This window comes from Accipiter gentilis, unplaced genomic scaffold (assembly GCF_929443795.1).
Source record: "Accipiter gentilis unplaced genomic scaffold, bAccGen1.1, whole genome shotgun sequence".
Lineage (NCBI taxonomy): Eukaryota > Metazoa > Chordata > Aves > Accipitriformes > Accipitridae > Astur > Astur gentilis.
In genome coordinates, this window is record NW_026061141.1 from 724,783 (window position 1) to 746,041 (window position 21,259).

Sequence of the window (21,259 nt, forward strand, 5' to 3'; positions counted from 1 at the left end):
CACATATTACACACATGTTATCCACTCATCAAGCCCATTTCAGAGTTACACAGTACCTCAGCCCCTTTAGGAAAAGTAACACATGCGCCCGAGCCCATTTCGGCGCCGCACCGCGCCCGAGCCCATTTCGGCGCCACACCGCGCCCGAGCCCATTTCACTGTTCTCTACCTACAGCTCCAATTTCAAAGTTCTGCAATCACTAGAGGAAGGAATGCACCCCCTTTCCATTAACCCAGCAGCAGCTACATTTACCTCAAGGTATCTACAACTCGCCCTTGGATGCCTAATTCCAACAGACACTTTCACTTACTTCAACAGCTAAGTTTACCTATGGGCACTAAACGCCCATGCTTCCCTCTACGCTTCCCTTTGTGATTGCCATTAGTACTGTAATTCCCACAAGGACACATAATTACCTGTCTTTTTTACATTTTATTTTTAGTGCTTCATTTGGTCCATTACTCATTCCACATAGATTCAGCTATGTCAGTATTTCAATCCAATTCTACAATGTACTTTTTCTACAATATATAGAAAAGACTTATGGCCTCACTCGTCAAAGATTTGACACTATTAGATTTAGTCCTCTTTTAATCACTATTTTTACAAATACATGTAAACTCCAAAAATTTAGCATTACCTGAAGAAGAAATGCCACTATTTAGTACCTGCAATGCTCTACGGAGTGGTCTTTTCCACATACCTCGCTCCCATTACATACATCGCTGCACATCCAGAAGTTTTACTCCCTGAGGTGACATTACCGCCATGATCCCTGTTCCCGGGCACCAAACGAGTGACCTCCAATCATCTTGACAGACCGTCCACTTCCACACCTCGACACAAAACCAGAAATTGAAAAATATCATTACATCACAAGCTACAAAGAGCAACCAAATATTTTACAAACCCACCACAGACAAATACAGTTACACTCACGCACTTCACAACCCTGGCCTACTCCATGCTGGCCATCTAGTCCAACTCCCCCCACAAAATCCTCAACTGTCTTCCAAAGACCATCCACCGAACAACATATCTCTCTGTGCTGACTGGCAATTACCAGGTTCCAGGGGAGCGCTCCACAGGAACACCGTTCCCGGGAGCCTTGGAAAAAAAAAAAAAAAAAAAACCAAACAAAAAAATCGCCCTGCCTTTGAAAACCCAGGCCCGAGGCAGACCCCAGTCCAAACATTGGCGATCAACATTGCCTCATGGAGCAGCTGGGACCAGGGAAAAGAAAAAATAAATGGGGCAGGGGAGGACACACCAAAAACCAACCCATATCCCAGCTGGGGTTTTTTATTCTAAGTTTGGGGTTTTTTTCCTAATTCCCTGAAAAACATCTCAACTCTACATCCAACCTGAAAGGAAAAAAAAACCAAAAAGGCTTAACCACAGAACCCTACAAGGTTAGAGACATTCACAACACACCACTCGTTCAGATCACATGAACGCCAGCCCTCACTCTCAACTCATCCATCATACCGTCCACAGGCCTCAAGAGGCCGTCACCCCGTCTGCAGCAGCAAGGGCCTCAAAAAAGCACCCTACCTGCAAAAACCCAGGCCCCAGCCCAACCTCCTTCCAACCAACCTCCCCACAAACTGCCCTTCCGTTACACCAACATTTCAACACGCACCATCATCTCCACCATCCGTGCATTTTCAACCCGATAATTAGCTTTCACAGTGCCACGTGTCACAGTCCAACCTCCGTAGCGCCATGTCACCTAAACACAAGGTTCTTCCAAGCACCTCTCGTGCCCTGTCATCACCTGCAAAAACAACACACAAAGCTTGTCAACAGACACTTCATCCTCGAGAGAGAAGTCCTCCACCACTCCTCTACCCTGCTTCCCACCTATTCCAAAAATAACACATCCTCACAGCCAGTGTCCTCCATGACACTTGAAAAAACCAGAGCATCACAAACACAGAGCTGTCCCAAAGTTACCGATCGCTCCAAGACCCATCACGCTGCTACTTAGACCTCAAGGCCTTGACCATTTCTAGAGACTTGCCACAAAGCATCTGCATAAACAAGATGAACACCATTGCCCAGTTCCTGCCTTACTCAATGCTAGTTCACAGTCCAATTGCGATCCCCTCAACTCTGCATGCAAAGAGCCCAAAGTCATTAAACCTTCTACGCTGCCTCTACAATGCCATACAAGACACACACAAACATAGAGCCATGTAATTCACATGCAAATGTAATGCCATACAAGGCAGTACTCTTACCTCAGTCAAGGCAAAACAACTCAGAGCCTTGCCATACCAGACAAAACAGAACAGGGCCAATGCAAGAGACTCTCACGTGACAGTCAATACAAGTACAGACCAAAACAATAAAAAACCAATACAGAACCATAGAAGGCAAGGCAGTCTCAGGTGGCAATCCATACAAGTACAGAGCACTGCAATACAAAACACAATGCAGGGCCAGGCAATGCGAGACAGTCTCACATGACAGTCGATACAAATACACAACAAAACACCACAGGGCAAAGGCAAATACAGACCAATACAATGCAAGAAAACTGCAAAACACAGCAAAGCAAAGCAGTCTCATAGAGCCACCGGATGCATCTTCCTTCAGAGTCCACTCACGGACTCAACTCCTTACGGTGCTCTGCTGCCTTCCCCCATCGCTCTGTGGGACACATCCTGTCCCTCCACATCTGAAAAAAAAACCAAACAAACATATTGAATGAGTCACCTGGATGCAGAGCAAGAGCTTCACAACTCCAGAGGTCTTGATTCCATCTACAAAGACCATCTGGAATGCAGCTACAGCCTGTCATTTTAAAAACAACAACAACAAAAAAACAACACACAACCAAAAAACAAACAAAAAAACAACAAAAAAACCCAACACACACACACCCCTGCCCACTGTAGGGTTCAATTATATGGAACTTAGTTACTGGCCCTGAAAGTAGCTCATGGTCGCAAGAGAGTTCCAGACACCTTTGAAGGCTCTGAACAGAACAAACAAGAAGATAGAAGAAGAAAGATCCCAATTAGAAAAACACAGGTGCACATTCCACGATAAAGGGAACTTGGCACAACCGACCTCAATTCAGGGGCTTATCTCGACCAGTTGGACTAAGACAAGTTTTGCATGCTCTAACATAGCCAATTATATCCTGTGTGTATGCACATGTACAGAGCGAGTATAACTAACTGTATCTTATGTTTCTACGCGTGGACAGTATCGATGTAACCAATCACCGCTTACGCTTGTGCGCGTGGACACCACATGCTTGCGTGCAGCAGCCAATCAAAGCTTCTAAACAACTTAGAGAATTGTGTAAGAATGATCAGCTAAGCTCAATAAAGGGGCGACTTTGATCATCATACTGGTGTTCTATCATCCGGGCCCCGCACGGAGTAACCCTAAACCCTACACCCCACCAACCAAAAAAACCCAGGGCCAAACTTGGAGCCCATCACGTGCAAGTCTTAACACCTTAGAGACTCAAATCCGCTTCACTGCCCCTCAACAACCCCTGCCACACGGCTCCAATTGTCTCCGTGAAACACTATCGGCACGGCTGTCCGCGCAGGCCGCTGATGGCTACTCGAGCCGAGATGACTGTACAACCCTCGCCTAAACGGTCTAGGCACATCAACGTTTCACCCGTAGACTCTTATCGCTGTTCCACCTACCCCTGACTCCACACCCCCCCAGGCAGAGCAGCTCCAAGCCAAGCACACCGTGTGCAGAACGTCACCACGTGGAACGCCACCAACGAGGTGATTCAACGAGAGAGAAAACTCTCAGCAAGAAGAATGACCCCTGGACGGGAGGCGCCGTCGGGCAAGATGACCTACGGGGCCGCAACCGCGAGGCCAGGAGGCTCCACAGCAGACCCAGAGGAGTCAAACGGAGCGGCCCGTTACAAGACAGCACTGTCAAAACCCAGACGACAGATGCGCCAGAAGCCTGGCGTCGAGACCTAAGGATGTCAGGATGCGGGGAAGAAGTCCCACTCCGAGAAAACGGACGGCTAGAGAGCAGAGCTGCCGATGCAGGCTGAAAAAATGCTGCCATAGAGCACTGACCGGAACCCGCCAAGACCGATCCATGCTTTAGAGCTCCGAGCGCAAGAAAAGAAGCACCCGACTGGCACCGGGCCAATGAGTAAGAGCATTCAAAACCCTAGGGACAGCACCCGAAGCGCATGCCTCGCTCCTCTGGCGCAAAGCGCAACAAGGACATCGAGACCCGAGGAAGGTCTAAGCGCACAAGACAGACTACACAAACTACACGCCACCGCGGACACGGGCTGGAACTGCCCTGCCCGGCACACACGGGTCTTGTGCTGAAAAGCAACCCGCTCCCTTCTCCTGCGCAAAGGCGACTGCTTTGGGACAGCCCTCTCTCCTGCGCTAACTTTAAAACTCCTCCCTGCTATTCCCAGCTTTGTCCCTTCCTCTCAGCCTGGTCCCTCAACTTAGCTTTCAGAGGGCTGAGGGTCCAAATCCATCCTCCACAAAACCACACGGGCTAACTGGGATGTTCCTCAAGGGGAACATTGCTCTTCAACATCTGCAATGAAAAAAACAAACACAAACAAATCAGAAAAGGGAGTAAGCATCCCGCTGGCCAACGCCAACTACTTCCCCAACTCCCCCCTCCTCACAAGTGCCACCGTGTTCACTTCCCCGCTCATTCCAGACTCAGACCCTGCAGCCATCATCACTCGTGGTATCTAAGGTACCGAGAGAAACCACGTTAGCGTGGCACTCGTGAGAAGCCATCGGCCCCACGCTCCTCCTCGCTAATCCACAGCTCACCTGAAACGCTCATCCAATTCAAAGATAGCCCACACAGCACCTCCACAACAGAAGGTAAAGGCTGAACCGAGCAGCCCCATAATACTTTGCTATTCAACACCGACCCGGCCGACGACCGCCTCACCTTCTCGGACCGCTCACTGGCATGCAGCTTTTCGGGAGACCTTATAGCAGACTTCACGGTACGTAAAGGGTGCCTATAAGAAACCTGCAGAGGGACTTTTTACAAGGGAGTACAGCCATAGGACAAGGCGGTAACGGCTTTAGTCCTAAGGAGGGTACATTTAGTTTAGGCGTTAGGAAGACGTTTCTCACTAGGGGTGGCGAGGCACTGGAACGCGTTGCCCAGAGAACCTGCGGATGCTCCCTCCCTGGAAGCATTCAAGGCCAAGTCAGATGGGGCTTTCAGCAACCTGGTCTTGTGGACGGCGTCCATGGGGGAGGGTTGGAACTAGAGGATCTTTATGGTGCCTTCCAACCCAAACCATTCTACGATTCTATGACATTCAAATCCAACTGCAAAACTCCTCTGAGAAGGGCTGGTGAACCCTCCTCCCTTTCCCCAGCAGTCCCAAAACTTAAGAAACCCCTTTTCTTCTCCTCAACTGTCAGGAAAGGAACCCCACTGCTTCCTGACACCTCCTGCCCTCAATCTGCACTCCTGAACCCCCTTCAGTGGCTACTCCTCAAGAGCCGCTCTTCTGAGCAACATCCCAAATTCTGGGGGCACCCCCTAACCTACAGCTCCCCAGAGACTCTGAGCTCTGCTACATGCCCACAAAAGAAAGTCAAGTCCCAAGCCTTGTAATCTACGAGGGGCCTGCCACCAGCTGCAAAGATTCTAAGGACAACGTGGCATTCTGTGGGCAATGAGGAAAGGCACCCCAAACCCTGAAGGGCACTGTGCCTCACGGCCCTTCTGCTTTCATCAGTAGTACTAAAACTCCATATACAAATACATACAAGATGCTCACCCTAACCCCTGCTAAACAATGTCACCATCAGTCCCGTTAAGAGAGATAACAACTTACACAGCAGAACTGTTAAAAACCCAATGTTCCTTCTTCAATAAAGTTGGGAATTGCAGGAAAACACAATGCATGAAGAATAATAAAAAAAAACCAAACAACAAAAAAAACCCCAAACAATGCATACTATTAAACCATCTTTCTATCCCTGAACTGATGCAGAAACTGACACTAGGCCTAGTAGATGTAGAAATAGAACGTATGTTTAGACTCAGTGTATTGCTAAATAAAAGACTCAGGAATTTGTTAGAAGGTTAACAACTGCCTCTGTAAGTTGATTTACGTAGACAAGCCAAGGACATAAAGCACAAGATTCCTGTGTCTGTAATATAAGACAAAATAACATGCCCTCTTTGAGGAGGTATTCTGTTTGATAAGAAAATATGTTCTGTCTCTTGTGGTGACTGAGCCAAAAGCTAGGTGATAAGCAGAGAAGTTGTTTGTGGGGCCCAGAAGGGGATCGTACTGCGCAAACTCGTACAACAAAGTTCAAACAGCGGACAAGTGAGGAAGACTATGGAAGACCACCAGAGGACTCCAGAAGACCACCGAAGACCTTCAACACGCATGCATAAAGGACATTTACATATGCTAATGACTTCTCGGAAAATCAATGAATATGTATATTATTTCTCAGAAATTTTATGAATATGTATGTAAGGCAGGTATTTAACCTATACAATTAGTCCCAGCCAGAAAGCACATTTGGAGGAGCGATCCTCCGTTCTTCCAGCGCTGCAATAAAGAATACTTAACTCCATCACTGAATGCTCATTTCGAGAAACAGAACACTCGAAACAAAATTACTGACCTGAAAAAAAGAAAGGGGGAAAAAAAAAAGCTGCATACAAGTGTGTCGTGGTTTCAGCCCAGCCGGTAACAAAGGACCACGCAGCCGCTCGCTCACTCCTCCCGCCCCCCTCCGGTGGGATAGGGAGGAGACAGAGGAGAGAAAAGGAAAAAAAAAAAGGAACCTCAAGGGTTAAGATAAAGGCAGTTTACTGGGACAACACAAAAACAAAATTGCAACAACAACAACAACGGTACTAACGAAAGAGTAAACAAAAAGAGTGATGCACAGTGCAACTGCTCACCACCCGGAACCCAACGCTCCACCACTTCCCCCACCGAAAGTCGAGCGCTCCCCGGGCCCGATCCCCATTTATATACTGAGCATGATATCACATGGTATGGAATAGCTCCTTGGCTAGTTCAGGTCAGCTGCCCCAGCTATGCCCCCCACATCCCAGGTTCCTGTAAAAATTAACTCTATCCCAGCTGAACCCAGGACAAAGTGTTACTTTCTACCACACATGCTGCTGAACCTTGACTGGTCCTGAAGCTCTTACCTCAGGCAGACACCTCTTCCCAAAGGGCTGAGCCAGCTCAAAAGCTGCAAAGCACTCAAGGAAGAGCTGAGCACCAACACCAGAGAAACCCAGGAGCACAATGAGCTCCCTCAGCAGAGCCTGTGGCTCAAATACCCCCGAGCCCCCACCCACCACCCTTAGCACAATCCCCTGGGAAAGGGGAAGGGCAAACCACCAGCAGCTATAAAGTCAGCTGGAGGAGCAGCAGCACTGTTCTCACCTGCCTTAAATTTACAGCAAATGAGACCCTGAACAGAGAAAGTCACCCTTACTGACAACGATGATACCTGCTCCTGTGCTACAGCTACACCTATTGCATCAGCAATGGGACCAGGTAGGGAATTCAACTTAATTTGTCTGGGGCCTAGATAGAAAACAATAGATGCCCTTCCAAACTAGGTAGGAAACTAGCTCATTAAATGCAATGACAATGTTGTTATCAAAAATGATGTGCTTTAGTTTCCTATAAAAAAGCCAAAACACTCTGGGGTTATGCTTCATTTCTAGCAAGACTGTGCATACCTCCTTACTTCTACCAGAACTACCTTCTGGATAGGAATGAATCAAAAAGCAGAATTAGATCCCTTAAGAATTCCGTCTCCAAAATATCTCTGGTTGCAAAACAAATTATTTCCTGTGAATAGCCAATGATGCAGAGTCCCCCTGAGCATGTCTCCAGCTGACTCCCTTAACAGAGGTACAAGAGCCCCAAAGCACAAAAGACACCAAAAAAACCCCATGGAAATACATGGGGGGGAACAGGCAGCAGCCATGCCCTACAAGGACAGGCCAGGGCAGGGCAGGGGGGCAACAACACCCCCTGCAGTCATGCAGGAAAGGGTCAGCAGAAGCCACACCCCCGCGGTTTGGGGGGGGGGGGGGGGGGAGGGGGGCTGCAGCCACAAATGACACCAAGAAAACATGGAACTTCAGGGCTACACAGCGGGTGGGGGGAAGGGGGTGATGCCCCCACCAATCGGCATGGGAAAAAACTCACAGGGAAGGTGGGTTAGATGGCTAGTTTGCGGTGGTAAGATATGTGCACAAGAACATGCACAGGCTGGGGGGGGTCATGCATGAGGTTTACCTTCACCAGGGGCTCCACCCAGGTAATCCAGAGTAGGTAACCTCATCTGGGATAATCTGCAACAGCAATTCCGCTCTGGGTTCTTGACCCAACACCAGATAATCCACACTGCCTGCCCCATGGAGGGGGTGCTTCCCACAGGATGGGGCATCTGTTGAGCATCACCACACCCTTATGACAACACATCTGAAAAATTAAAATCACAAACTGTATTTCAGCATATTAAGAAAATAACACCAAATGAGTAGAGGAATTCCAGCAAAGGGAGAGGCTAGCAGCTGCCCTAATTAGGACTCGAGCTAAACAGGTCAGCTCACAATACAACACTTCCTTTAGAATGTAGACTGATGAAAACTGGTTTGCTGTTAGATAACTGTATAAGTGAGATTTGATAAATGATCATGTATTAACATTATTGTTGAAACAGTAGACAAAGGGTACCTGGGGACATAATTACAAAAGTGTAGTGAAGTGACTAACTAGTAATTATTCCTAAGTTTTGCAGTTCTTTGCTCTTATGACTAGATGTTCCTGTACGCTAAATGAGAACAATGCTGAAACTGACCACATGTGATTGAAACTGCATTAAGCTTCAAGATCAAAGAACAAGGACAAGAATAAAGACTTCGAGGACAGCCAGCAAGAACTTCAAATGGGTCGGTGGTCACAAAAGCAGCCCTTCGTCTCAAATGGATCCTTCATTGCGCATGATCGGATGTAGGCAGTACTATGATAATCGGTTGCCGTCGTTTTTATGTATATGTGTACTAATCTGATTAATAAGCAATTAGTTATTCTATATAACCTGTTTGTGCTAAAGCTGTGGCATGCACACTAGGTGGAACTATCCCCCGTGCATCCAGCGCTGCAATGAAGAATGCCCGCTTTCTAAAACTCCAAAACGAGTCTTAGGGAGTTTCTTTGACCAGCTTTTCAGTATCAGAGGTACAAGGGAGGAAAGAAAAAAAAAAAAAAAAAGAAAAAATGGGCAGGGGTGTGGGAAAGAGAAGGGACCAGGGGAGGGAGGGGCAGGGAGGGACCAGAACGCCGAAGAGGGGAGACGGGGCCCCGAGGGCCCGGGGCTCACCACAGCTCTTGTTCTTGGCACTGCCAGGAGAATTTGCCAGTTCAGATGCTTCTTTCTGCTCCTCTCCCGCTCCCCACCTCTTCTGTAACTCCGGCAGCACGGCCATCCTCCCCCTAGGAGTAACACAGGTCTTGCAAGACGAGGCTTCCTAGGCACGGAGCCTCGCTCGCTCGCACGCTATGTGGCTGTGCGGCATACGGACCCTGCGGTGCACCTCGGCAAGCCCCAGGGTCTGCTGTATCCCTCTGCATGTGGCATCAGGGTTGCAGGAGCGACAGCAGCCAGTCAGCAGACGCTGGCGAGAGATTTACAACAAAAAATAACGCCTGGTTCAGGTGACAGCCTGAAGGCAGGCCACAAGAGACCCAAAGCTGCTTCGTGCCAGAGGGGCAGCTCTGTTCGGCAGGAAAGGCCGCGGCCCAGCGCACCAGATGCGAGCGGCCCACCTGCAAGCGAGCAATACCCTGGCGACCCTGGGGCTCGGTCGGGGTGGGCACCTCCATGCTATCAGAACGTTGCTCTCCTAATCCTGCACGCACGCAAGGTTTCTTGCGCGGGGCTTGTCTCTTATCGAAAAGACGCTGCACGGTGTTACTTACCGCCCTGCCCTCCGGCGTTCAACGTAATCAGACGTGAAGCAGGGAAAGCAAAGAGGCCTGTCGGGATATTAGATGTCCTCAGCAGAGGACCACAGAGCCCTCGAGGTTCCATCTTTGCTCCCTACAGGAGCGTGGCTCCGCACTCCTTGCCGCTCCTGCCAGCAAGCGTCACAGTTGCCCTTTGCCGCCTGCAACACGGCCCCAGTACTGCCGCTTACAGAGCGAGAGGCGCTCGCTATAAAGCGGCGATGAAGAACAAGGACGGCCCGTCGAGATGGCAGGAGGAACACAGAGAGCCTCCAGCATTAGCCAGGCAGGGTTTGCAACTCACCTCGTGTCCTGGTTTAATGCCAGCCGGCGACGAAGGCCCACGCGACCGCTCACTCGCTCCCCCGCCCCCAGCGGAACGGGGAGACAAGCGGAAGGGCAAAAGTGAGAAAACTCGTGGCTTGAAACAAAAACAGTTTAATCATCATGAAAAAGAAACAACAACAACAACTTGTAAGGAAAAGAAGAAGAACAAATGACAGAGAACAGGGTGCAGGCAGCACACCAGGGGTCTGGAGCCTGATGGATGATGGGGGGGTGGTGGTGTGGAATATGGAGGAGGGAAAGGAGGGAGGCAGGGCAGGAGATAGGAGAGCAGGGTGCGCAGGGCGAAACAACTCGCGTGGGTTAAAAACTCGTGTGGGTGAAGGGGGTGGGCTGGAGCAGGAGATGGGGGTGTGCATGGCGGAGACACGGACCTAGTGGGGAGGGTAGGTGAGGGTACAAAGGTGCACGGGGGGGTACTAAAACCAGACGTGCTGCTTCACAGAAATACGGTCCCACCTGAATTCAGTAGTAGGCTTTCTTCTGCGCTTAAACATTAATCAGGCATTTAAAAGCTTCAGTAGACTTGCAAACTGAAACCTCTGACAATTTACGTAGTCTTCTAATTTCTGATATCCAGGATATGTGAAAATAACACTCTCAATTCAACAGTTTTCACCGAGAATGATATATGTTAACCTAAATCACACAAAGTGAATAATATCATGTTAGCCATGTAGCCTTTATTAAGAGGTTGAAATTACCTTCTCAGGATCTTTTAAGCTTCTAAGCGTAAAATAATTAGTGTAGCTTACAGATGTGGAAGAGAAATCTTTTGGTATCATAACCAAAGTAGTCTTCTCCTCTATGAATGGCAACACAATCTGTAATACTGCATCGACACTTCAAAACCCATTCTGTCTCTCCCCTTTTGTCATCCAATGTTGTCTTTTAAATATTTCAAGAAATTCTTTCATGGTCTATCCCATAAAATGAGAAGTAGATTATTAAGGAAGAGCTCCACAGATAAAAAGTTAATGCATTAGACTAACTGTGATATAAAAATTACTGGAGATCTATTTATGTGTGATGTTCTGATGAATTATCTAGTTGTTTACAATTGCTAGGACTTCTCTCAGCGGTAAATCACTGGCAACGTGCACGAACACAAGAAACTCTTCACGGGGCACATTCATCCTTTATGCAGTTAAATGAAGTTTTTAAATCACAAAAAGATTTGGCTGTTACACAGTCTGTGTAAATTACATGATAGTAACCCAAACCACAAGACCATGTCTCTCCTACTTTGCTCTGTTGCAGAAGAATCTCAGCTTGCAAAACACATCAGTTTTCTGTAACACAGATAACCAGGGTTCACACAGTCAGACTTTTCAGTCAGAAGGCCACAGAAAGAATCATAAAGAGACCGAGTATCTTTTCCTTAAACATCCTGTTTACAGACAGCTATGTTACCTCCAAGTGCTATGAAAGTTACTTTCTCTAAAACTATCTTCCATTTAGTTTTCCTTTTTTTTTTTTTTTTTTCCCTTTTCTTCCCCTGAAAACAATCTTATAGCTTAATCCTCATAGGATTTTTTTCAAGTTTTGTTTTTTTCTAACGACTATCAACACATGAACACTCTAAATAGTTTCAGGAAGGTCAGTATTTGCTACAGTTGCACTTGATCCAACATCCCACTTTTTTTTCCACCAAGCAAAGGAGTTCAACCAAGTTTCTTTCAAGAGCCATACAGGAGAAAGTACAGATTCTGCTCTGTCTGCTAACAAGCAGGCGAAGGAGCTGCTACCGATTTGAAAACTGTAGAGGCTCTGCTGTGCCCATTTTGAACTGGGGAACAAAAATAGTATTTAGGTCCACTTTTTCTCATTTGCAAAGCAGATCCACTGCCTTGGGAGACTGACCAGAATTACCTGGAACAAACATTCTTTTTGCCTAGGATCTGTTTGTTAGTTGAGAAAACAATCACTATGTCTCTGTGATAATATGACACGATTTCATCAAGACATTTCTGTCTCAAGGGGCCCAGTTGTATTTTATTTTCTAGTAACACAGCATCTATCCAATTCCGGTCTCTGACTTAAGAGATGAGCAACATGCAATTTCTTCAATGTCTACTTATCACGTGAGGAAGTCAACAAACCTCTTTTCACAGTTACAAGCACTTTTCAAAGACGTGACAGTTCGCTCCTGTCATCAACTGACCCTGAACAAGTTGCAAAAAGGATCAATAAATGTGAGAAAGACCTTTGGTATGAGGGAACCCAGACAAACCGGTGCAGCAGCTTTCTTCCCTATTGATTGGAAGAGAATGCTGTTTGGCTGCTGCTTCTACGGATAATCCACAAATTATTTGCTATTCTTCTTAGCCAAAGGGCTAAGGCAGTACCATCAGCAACTTCATAATAAACCCTGAAACAAGAAGCAGATATTATAGCTCCAAGTCTGAGGAAACGGCATCAATGATTAAGACAGCTCTAACATGGAAGGCCTGGTAAGTGGCAGTGGTATAAGGCACTAGCAATTTATCAGGGCTCTCTTTCAAATGCTGGCGTTTTCTGTGACTTGGATTTTGCCTATTGTTATGAGATCATTACATCACCTATCACACAAGTGTAGCTTTGTTAACTTTGAAAGAAAAGCTGCTAGACAATATACAACACAAAGTTAGACAAGCAAGGGAAGTACACAGGGATTTCACAGGCAATCTGGAATCCGGCACCCGACTGGAATTCCTGGCTTTGAAAACCTCTCTCCAAATGACTTACCATCCTTTCACTAAGATCCAGCAGCAGTTCCCTCCTGTGCCTCATGCTCTTCTTTAGTCAGCCAAAGCCCACGGAGCTGCACTGTAAGCTTGAAGATGAGGATGCCAGCTGCGTGTCCTATTTCTGTCACCTAGTTTTTACGTACCGTTTCTTGCTAATCAAAAGGCCCAGTGATTCCTCCTCACACATCACACTGGAGTTAGTACGTCCAAGCAGTATTTCTGCAGCGCTACATTTGCACGGATTAGCTGCTGAACCCTCCAGATGATGTACTGCTTTTCAAGAAGGGTGTAGTATAACTGGCGAGGGTCTACAGTAAGTCCAAGAGGGTGCTCAACGATGTACAGGAGTCTGACTTCAAAGCATAAATTGAAAAACAGCCGCTTAACCTGGAAAGGGCAATACTGAAGAGAAATAACAATGTTTAAACTCTAAAAGGTAGCTATAAGGAAGAACTTTTGTGTGCATCCACTGCACACAGTTACACGGAATCATGGGGCTTAAATTACAACCTGAAAAACTTAGGGTATGTGGCAATCTTTGCAACAGTAGTAATAATTACAGGAAATGTTTAAGAATAAATTAGGCAAGCGTTTGTCAAGAATGGTACAGAAAATTGATCATTCACCTCTAGAATGAGAGCAACACTAGACTATCTTTAAAAGTTCTTCTTTCCCCACTGCTGTCCCTCTCCGTATTTCTACCCTCAAACACAAGCATCATCCTCAGCTCTGCACTTACAATTATATCTGCATATGCACATGTCTAGAGATGCACATTTATTTCTTCGTTACACAGGTGAAGGAGAGTACTCATAGGTAAGCCAATTTACATAAACAGCTTCTGAAAGTTAAACACCTCAGCTTCTTGCAAAACGTCAGCCCAACAGAACACCGGGAGCGGTATGTAAATCCTTATGCCAAAACTGCGTTCTCTTAAATCTTATGAAAACCATTTCTAACGTAAAGCCTGACCTGACTGGTCTATTTTCTGACACTCCCCTTCTCTGTCATCAGGTACTTATTAGATAGTAAAACAACTGACGGGGCAAACACCATAACTAGCACAATAGCTGACTTCCGTAGCAGTTGCATATCATGTCTGAAGAAATGTGAGTTTAGTAGGTGTATAGGTAGATACACATTCAGAAATGCACAAGAACTGAAAGGAGTAATCTGTAACTGGTAGACTAAGAACACTGCAATAGCATGCAATGTAAATCAACATGCACCTATAGGGAAGGGAAGTACAGAAACAGTCTTCTGGATTGAAAAAAAAAATAAAAAAATACGCAGCAATGGTAGGAAAAGGTACTTGGAACGTGCCACTTTCAATCCACTGAAACAATGTCTGCAACAGCAGTAAGAACACTGGCAAACTACCTTCTCTGTTCCACAGGGCCTTGAAACCCATACGCATTGTCTGTTGCCACTTGCTGTTAGGAAACAAAGGCACTGTGATCAGTAGAACCGTGTAGAACACCAAAAATGAAACTTTTGAGTATGTCACATGCAAGATCCTCATTCTCCGTACAGTCTACAAGGTTACACAATTGTAAAATTCTTTGTAAGAATGAGAATCCTGACGTTTGCCTTGGATTAAAAAAGTTTTTAAATTCCGTTTCGAGGTTTTTTTCCCCAAGGGTTTTAGAAATAAAAGCATCTTGGTAAAGTGATTTTCACACACTGCACAGACACAAGCAGTGTTTCTCCCACTGCGAGAGGAGTATCAAAATACTCTTATCTAATATGTTAGACAAGAGTGACCGAGGTCACAGGAGAATCTGTACTTTCCCACTGATTACAAGGAACGGGCCAGCTGCTTTGTGCCTCCTATGCAGCTGGAGCATGCAGTTGCCTGGTAACGTGTTCCGAACTATTGCATCTTAATCACATATACACGTAGGAATACCAAGCTGACCGCTTAGGTTTATCAGCCAAAACAGTTTACAGCAACACAATAGTTTAGAGCAATTCAGGAAGTTTAACACTGAATTTAGGTATGTGCTTATATGGTTTGATGAACAGAGCTTCTATAAATGAAAGGGAAACAACAGAAGTTATTTATATGTGATTTCAGAACATACAAAAGGTATAGTCTACAAACCAAGTATCAAGTACTAGCAATATTTACCTGTTCAAAGGGCATCATGTAATGTCTCAGACTCAACAAGCATAAACTGACAGACTGTTATGATTTGAAAATTTTAAGAAAGTTCCAATAGTGTGCCCAAAACGGAGCTGTTTCAGTGTTCAGGCTAGACTCCTTGTCTCCAGTAAATACACATCTTAATTCTAACACAGGATAAAAACCGATTTATAAATGTCCTCTTGTAAAAATGAAACCGTTCCAATCACCCTGTTCACTCCTATTTAAGATATTAAATAGGGCAAATCAGAAGTAACTTGAACCAATCCCTCCCACCCAGCTATAAACCAGGACCATATACAGCCCTTGCAGACTACACAAGATCCTGTCTCATTCCAGCCACATCATTAGCATAAGCTGTGCAAACCCATGCAAATCAACAGGTTTTTCAGGCATAAAAGCAGACTCCAACAGCAGTTAAGCCACTTCTTACAACTGACAATGTCATACTTCCATCACTGATCATAGCACAAGAACAAAAGAGAATGGGTCTTTATTGTCCTTCATGAACTTGAGGGGCTGCAAGAAACCAGTGAAGTCACAAGCCTGGATTCTGTAATGTCGCTATCAGCATAATTTTCAGATCAAAGATCCGGCCTCCTGTTAAGATCATCAAACATAATTTTGAGTTCGGTGGACAGGTCATCACAACACTATGTTAGGTAGAGTATAAAACCTTATCATCAGATTCTCAGCTAGTTTAAGTCAATGTATTCTGTGTGTTCCGCTGAAGTCAATGAAACTAAACACACTATCACAGGAAAGAGGTATTTCAGCATGCCTCAGACCTGGAAAACTATCTTGAAAAATGCCCGTAACTTTTAACACAAATTCTCTGCACTTCCCACGATCTCCCAACAGCGAGCAGTAGTAAGACCCTAACAGTTACTTGCAACCTATTTCTTGCATAGCATTCATTTTTATTTTAATTTTAAAAGGGGCAACTAATACATAAGATTTTTGCAGCTACTCACAAAAATCAATAAGCAAAGACATTTGTTCCAAGATTTAAATTACTTGTACAATTTAAAAAAACTAGCAAAGCTCTGTAAAGTAAAAAAGATACATTTACCTACTAATGTAGGAAACTACAGACAAACTTCAGGAAATGACCAAAGGTGCAGAGGATAGGCTAACAGGCTAAGGTAGAAAAACAACAACAAAAAAAGAAAACCCAGGAGTTCTACAGAAAAATGAGTGAGCAGCCCACAGCACTGGCAGACAACAGATTTTTTTTCTCCCCACTTCCTCCACCCCTTCTTCCTAGTCCCCCCCCCCCCTTTTTTTTTTAAAGGAAATAATTATTCTATTGTGAAACATACTGTCAGTGATGCAGTTGAAGCCAAAAGTTTAAATGAGTTCAGGAGAGGATTAACCGAATTCTAACACATGTGCCAACACAACTGCTATAAAAAGCATCTGCATCATGGTGAAATGCAAACAGCTACTCTGAGAACGACACCTTATTCTTCACTAAATTTGCCTTTTACCCTGTTGTATAGTTACTAATGTTGAAAAGAGTCACTGCTGTGCAAGAAACTAAAACTTACAGCGCTTCATGCTGGGAGAGAACTGTGGCCCATCAGCTCGTGGCTGTGAAGCCTTACAACTTAACACGTTGCAGTTGCACACCAACAAGTTCTGAGGCGGACTGCTGACTGTATTCAATAGTCACAGCTTATGTAGGAGGATATGATAAACCTTACTTATTTGCCTTTAACCGATGCTCCAAATATGTTAAAGTCGTTCTTAAAGCAGGTTACTGGTTTGATTACCCTTCATACAAAATCCTCCTTCAAATGGAGGTTTCTCTTCTCTTCTTTTCAGATTTAAGGCATGAACAGAAACCACACCTGCATCATCACTGAAATCAGTGCCTATTTTTCAATAAACTTTAGCAGCAGCATCAGAATTCGTCCTCAAGTACCATTCATAAAGCAAATGCTTCATTCTTCAAAACTTTTTTTAGCAAAGGTTAGTAATGCTGTACCACAGACTCTCACGCCCAGTCACACATGTTCTTCCCGAGACTGTTACGCAGCTTAGTATTTTAAAAATCGCCATCCTAACTGCGTACCTGATACTACTGGTTCTCCCCTTTTTAAAGTCTGATGTTAAGGAAAAGCTGCAAGTCCTACAAAACCAGGCAGACTTGCTTGTTCATGCCAAAGAGAAAAAGGTTAAGCATTAATAAAAAATAAGACTATTGCCTACCTTTAAGTATCCATAAAGCTATCAACATGAACTGTATGGTGGTTTGTTAGCATCGCTATTTCAACACGGGCATGCAAAATGTCCTTCAGTTAAATTCCAAACTCTATGAATTAATTGGTGGGCAATTCCCCAAGGATAAAACATCTATCAAAAGCCAACAGTAAGCCAGAAATATCTTTCCGTTTCATAGGGTAAAAAAAAAATATACAGTGAATCCTGAAAAAAGAAATAGATACTAGACAGGGAACGCCTATATAGTTACAGGGCAAGTAATAAAACATTTAGTGTTTTGATTTTTTTTTTATTTATTTCTGTCATCACAATAGTTAGACAAACATGGAAACATTTGCAACAGCAATACTTGGGTCACTTTAAAATCTTGGTAACACTGAAATACAGGGCAGCAAAAACTAATGATGTGGGGAGGGGACTTTAGGTCTTATTATTTTCATACACATTCACACACACACACACATATATCTATATACACACGCGCACTCCACAACTCCAAAGAGCTATCTTAACTATGTCTGCCAGTAAACGGAAATAGTAGGCAGAAAGGAACCATATCCATACTAAGACAGTTAGCTGTGTCGTAAAACTGAAGATCACTGCAACCAGTGCCATCTTAAAGAAGAAGAAGAAAAAAAACCAAAACCAACAACCAAAAAACCTGAAAGGAACCATCACTGTGCATGTCATAAGCATGAAGTTATTTTAACCTGATGACTACTCTGCTCTATACTTTAAGAATCATTAAGTTTTTATGTATTTTTAAAGTCTAAGGTTATTATTTTAAATGACCTACTTGTAGTGGCAGCCCAAGTAGCATTCTCCAGAATGCTCCACCACAGTGTCCACAACTTCTACAGGTCAGTGCAGTATGATCAAGCACTACATTTCTAGGGGAGAAAAACAAAAAACCACTACCACTCATTTATTCAATTGAAAAGCTTATTACCTGTACCTTCCAAAGCAACAGGCTACAGGAACACTGAATGCAAAGTAAACCAGACCCATCTGGAATACTTTGACCTCTCAGCTCCAAGTTACACATCTTTCATTTCATATTTTAACGGATTAACAGCATTTGGATGCACAGAAACTGTCTTTACAGTGATGTCTGCAGACCTCCGAGTCAAGAGTTAAAATGTCTTCCTAAATTATAACAGTATTAGCACTTCCTCTGAAAGGAGTGGAAAAAAAAACCACAACCAGGGAAGGCTGAAAGTGACACAACACCAAGGTTTTTTTCCAGAGATGATAAAATCCTGATAGAACAAGATGTTTGCGCTATCAGAATAAAAATCCCCAAAGAAACAAAAGAGTTTACCTTTCCCTTGGAAAAGTTACCTTTGAGTCAAGATCTGCTCTTTTTCTCTCCCAAGCATGAAATCTCTCTTCAGCTTAAGACTGTCTTCTGCTGCAGTAGAAATTTAGTACGCACGCTGGAACCTGGATAGAAACTTATTTAAAAAAACAAACAATACAATAGTACTACAGTGGCTAGAAATCTTTTACATATTCTGATGAAAAGACTCAACTTATTTCTAGGAAATAAAGCGTTTGGGGCTAAAGACAACACATGATGTTCATGTAAGGGTAAATTTTTTTTTTTTTTTAAATTGATATACTGAAAAAAGCTGGAGAAGGAAGCAGGGACAGAAAGGAAAAACCACTCAGGGAGTCAGTGGTATAGATTGTCACCATGCAATCTCAATATTGTAATTGCAGATCACATAGTCAGAACAAGCCAGTCAAAAGTAGCACCCTCCCTGGGAGAGGGGCGGGAGTCTCTCTCCCCTTGTCTTTCAAGCCAAGACCCAACTAGCAGAAGGCAGCTTTTCTGTCAGATAAAGCAAGGCAAAAGGATCATGTACAGCAACTTCCTTGCAGCCTCTTGCTCCTGAGCACCCTTCTTCACCTCTTTCTTTCTTTCTCTCTTTCTTCTGGTGATGGGAAGGCAAAGCATGTTCTGTTCCTGTGAGCCCATACTGCTTGTCCCTATAGTCACAGCAGGCACCTGTGATTCCTCTCCGAAGACATTTACGCATAGAAATCAGTTGAGTGGTGTGTTACGGAAGCATAAGCTGCAGTGGACGTGATTCTGAATCAGTTATTTTTTTGCCCATCATGACAAAATAAAACCAGCAATTTCTTACTTTATAGAAATTCTCCTAAAGTAGTAGTTGCCCCCAATACCTGTCAAGTTTTTGAATCACAGGAGAACAAATGCAGCCAAAAGAACATTTTCTCTAAAAGGACCGCTCCGAACTACACAAGCAGGCAGGCACAGGCAGCTCCCAATTTAATTAAGCGTACGTACACAGCACCACTTAGTGGTGCAAGCGGAGTCACCGCTGACAGGAATGAGAAGCTTGAACACCAACCTTCCCGCCCCGGCCCCCTGGACATGAACGATGTCTGGTCTGTCTGTCCTCACTCGCAAAATACCACTACAATGCCTTTACTACAAGAGAGTACATCTGCCAAGCAAAACAAGTCCAAGAGTGCTGAACCTCAAGGCCAGCAGAACCAACGGCTGCCGAGCTCCGAACAGATGCATCCACTTCGAAGAGCTTTCAGAATTCTACAGCACTCTACCACACGGTTTCTGGCGACACAGCCTGAAGCAGGGTTTAAACAAATGATCCAGCTTAGTATCTGCCTGTAGTGCAAAGAATAGCAATCTCTTGGCCCACGATTTGGGTTTTGTATAGACTTGAGCCATAAACAAATGCAACAGATGTAGAAAAACTGAAGACCGACAGCAACTGGAACGTAACTATTCTTTTTCCACTCCATCAACCCGTTGGAAAACTAACTCACTCGTGCACTTACGTAACTGAGCACAAAGAGAACAAAAAGAAAGGCTTTTATTCAGAACAAATTAGTGTGTCTTTACAGGAAAGTAACGGTTTCAACTTACAAAACCAGCATCATCATTAGTGATGCACCTTTCCTGAAGGGGAAATCCTTCTCTTTTAGCAAATGTCAATTCCAAGAGTCTGTAAACAAAACAAACAAGCAACCCACACCATTACCCCACAAAAGCTCTGTTTAGATTACACACACACACATATATATATAAAAAACCCATGTCTTCACAGATGACAACTGTATCAATTTATACTTCAGGTCCTTCTCCTCCAGGAACCACCTATAAAAGACGACTACAATTTGGTGTTTGTGCCATAGATCTGAGTTTTACAAACCCATACATGACAGTTCTTGCTTCACAACAATTTAGCAGATGGAGACTTCACCGGTAGACCACAAAAGCGGTTTTTCGATTCAATATTATCTTCCTCTCCCAACAGTGGAAGCCAGTTATTGCCAAAGAAGCACAGGACAGAACCTCCAAAACACAAAGAATGTTTAACAAAACACAGAGGAGTTCCTAGATAACAAACATTTTGGTTTTTGTCTTTGGTATTCACCTCAAGGAAATTATTCTGTCTAGAAACACTACAGCTCATTTTTAAAAGGACAAAGAACATCCTTCCTTTCGTGAATAATTTCTCCAATTGCTGATTCCTCCCCAGACTGTCACGGTACTGGGAAGTTGGTTTCCTCTTTCCAACTTCTATCAGTAAGCAGAGCTCAAAAACTGATAAAGAGCCTGAACCCTTCTACAGGCAGCAGGGAGTCATTTTCCAGGGAAGAAAGTAAAGAACTGAACAACAGAAAAAGAAATGCAAAAGGAAAAACATGAATAAGGGAAAAAAGAAGAGGATAACCATTGCTTTTACTGATCCATTCTTAATAGTTAGCTGAGCACTTCTAAAGAGGAAGAACTTTGCTGCTTTCAGGACCGAAGT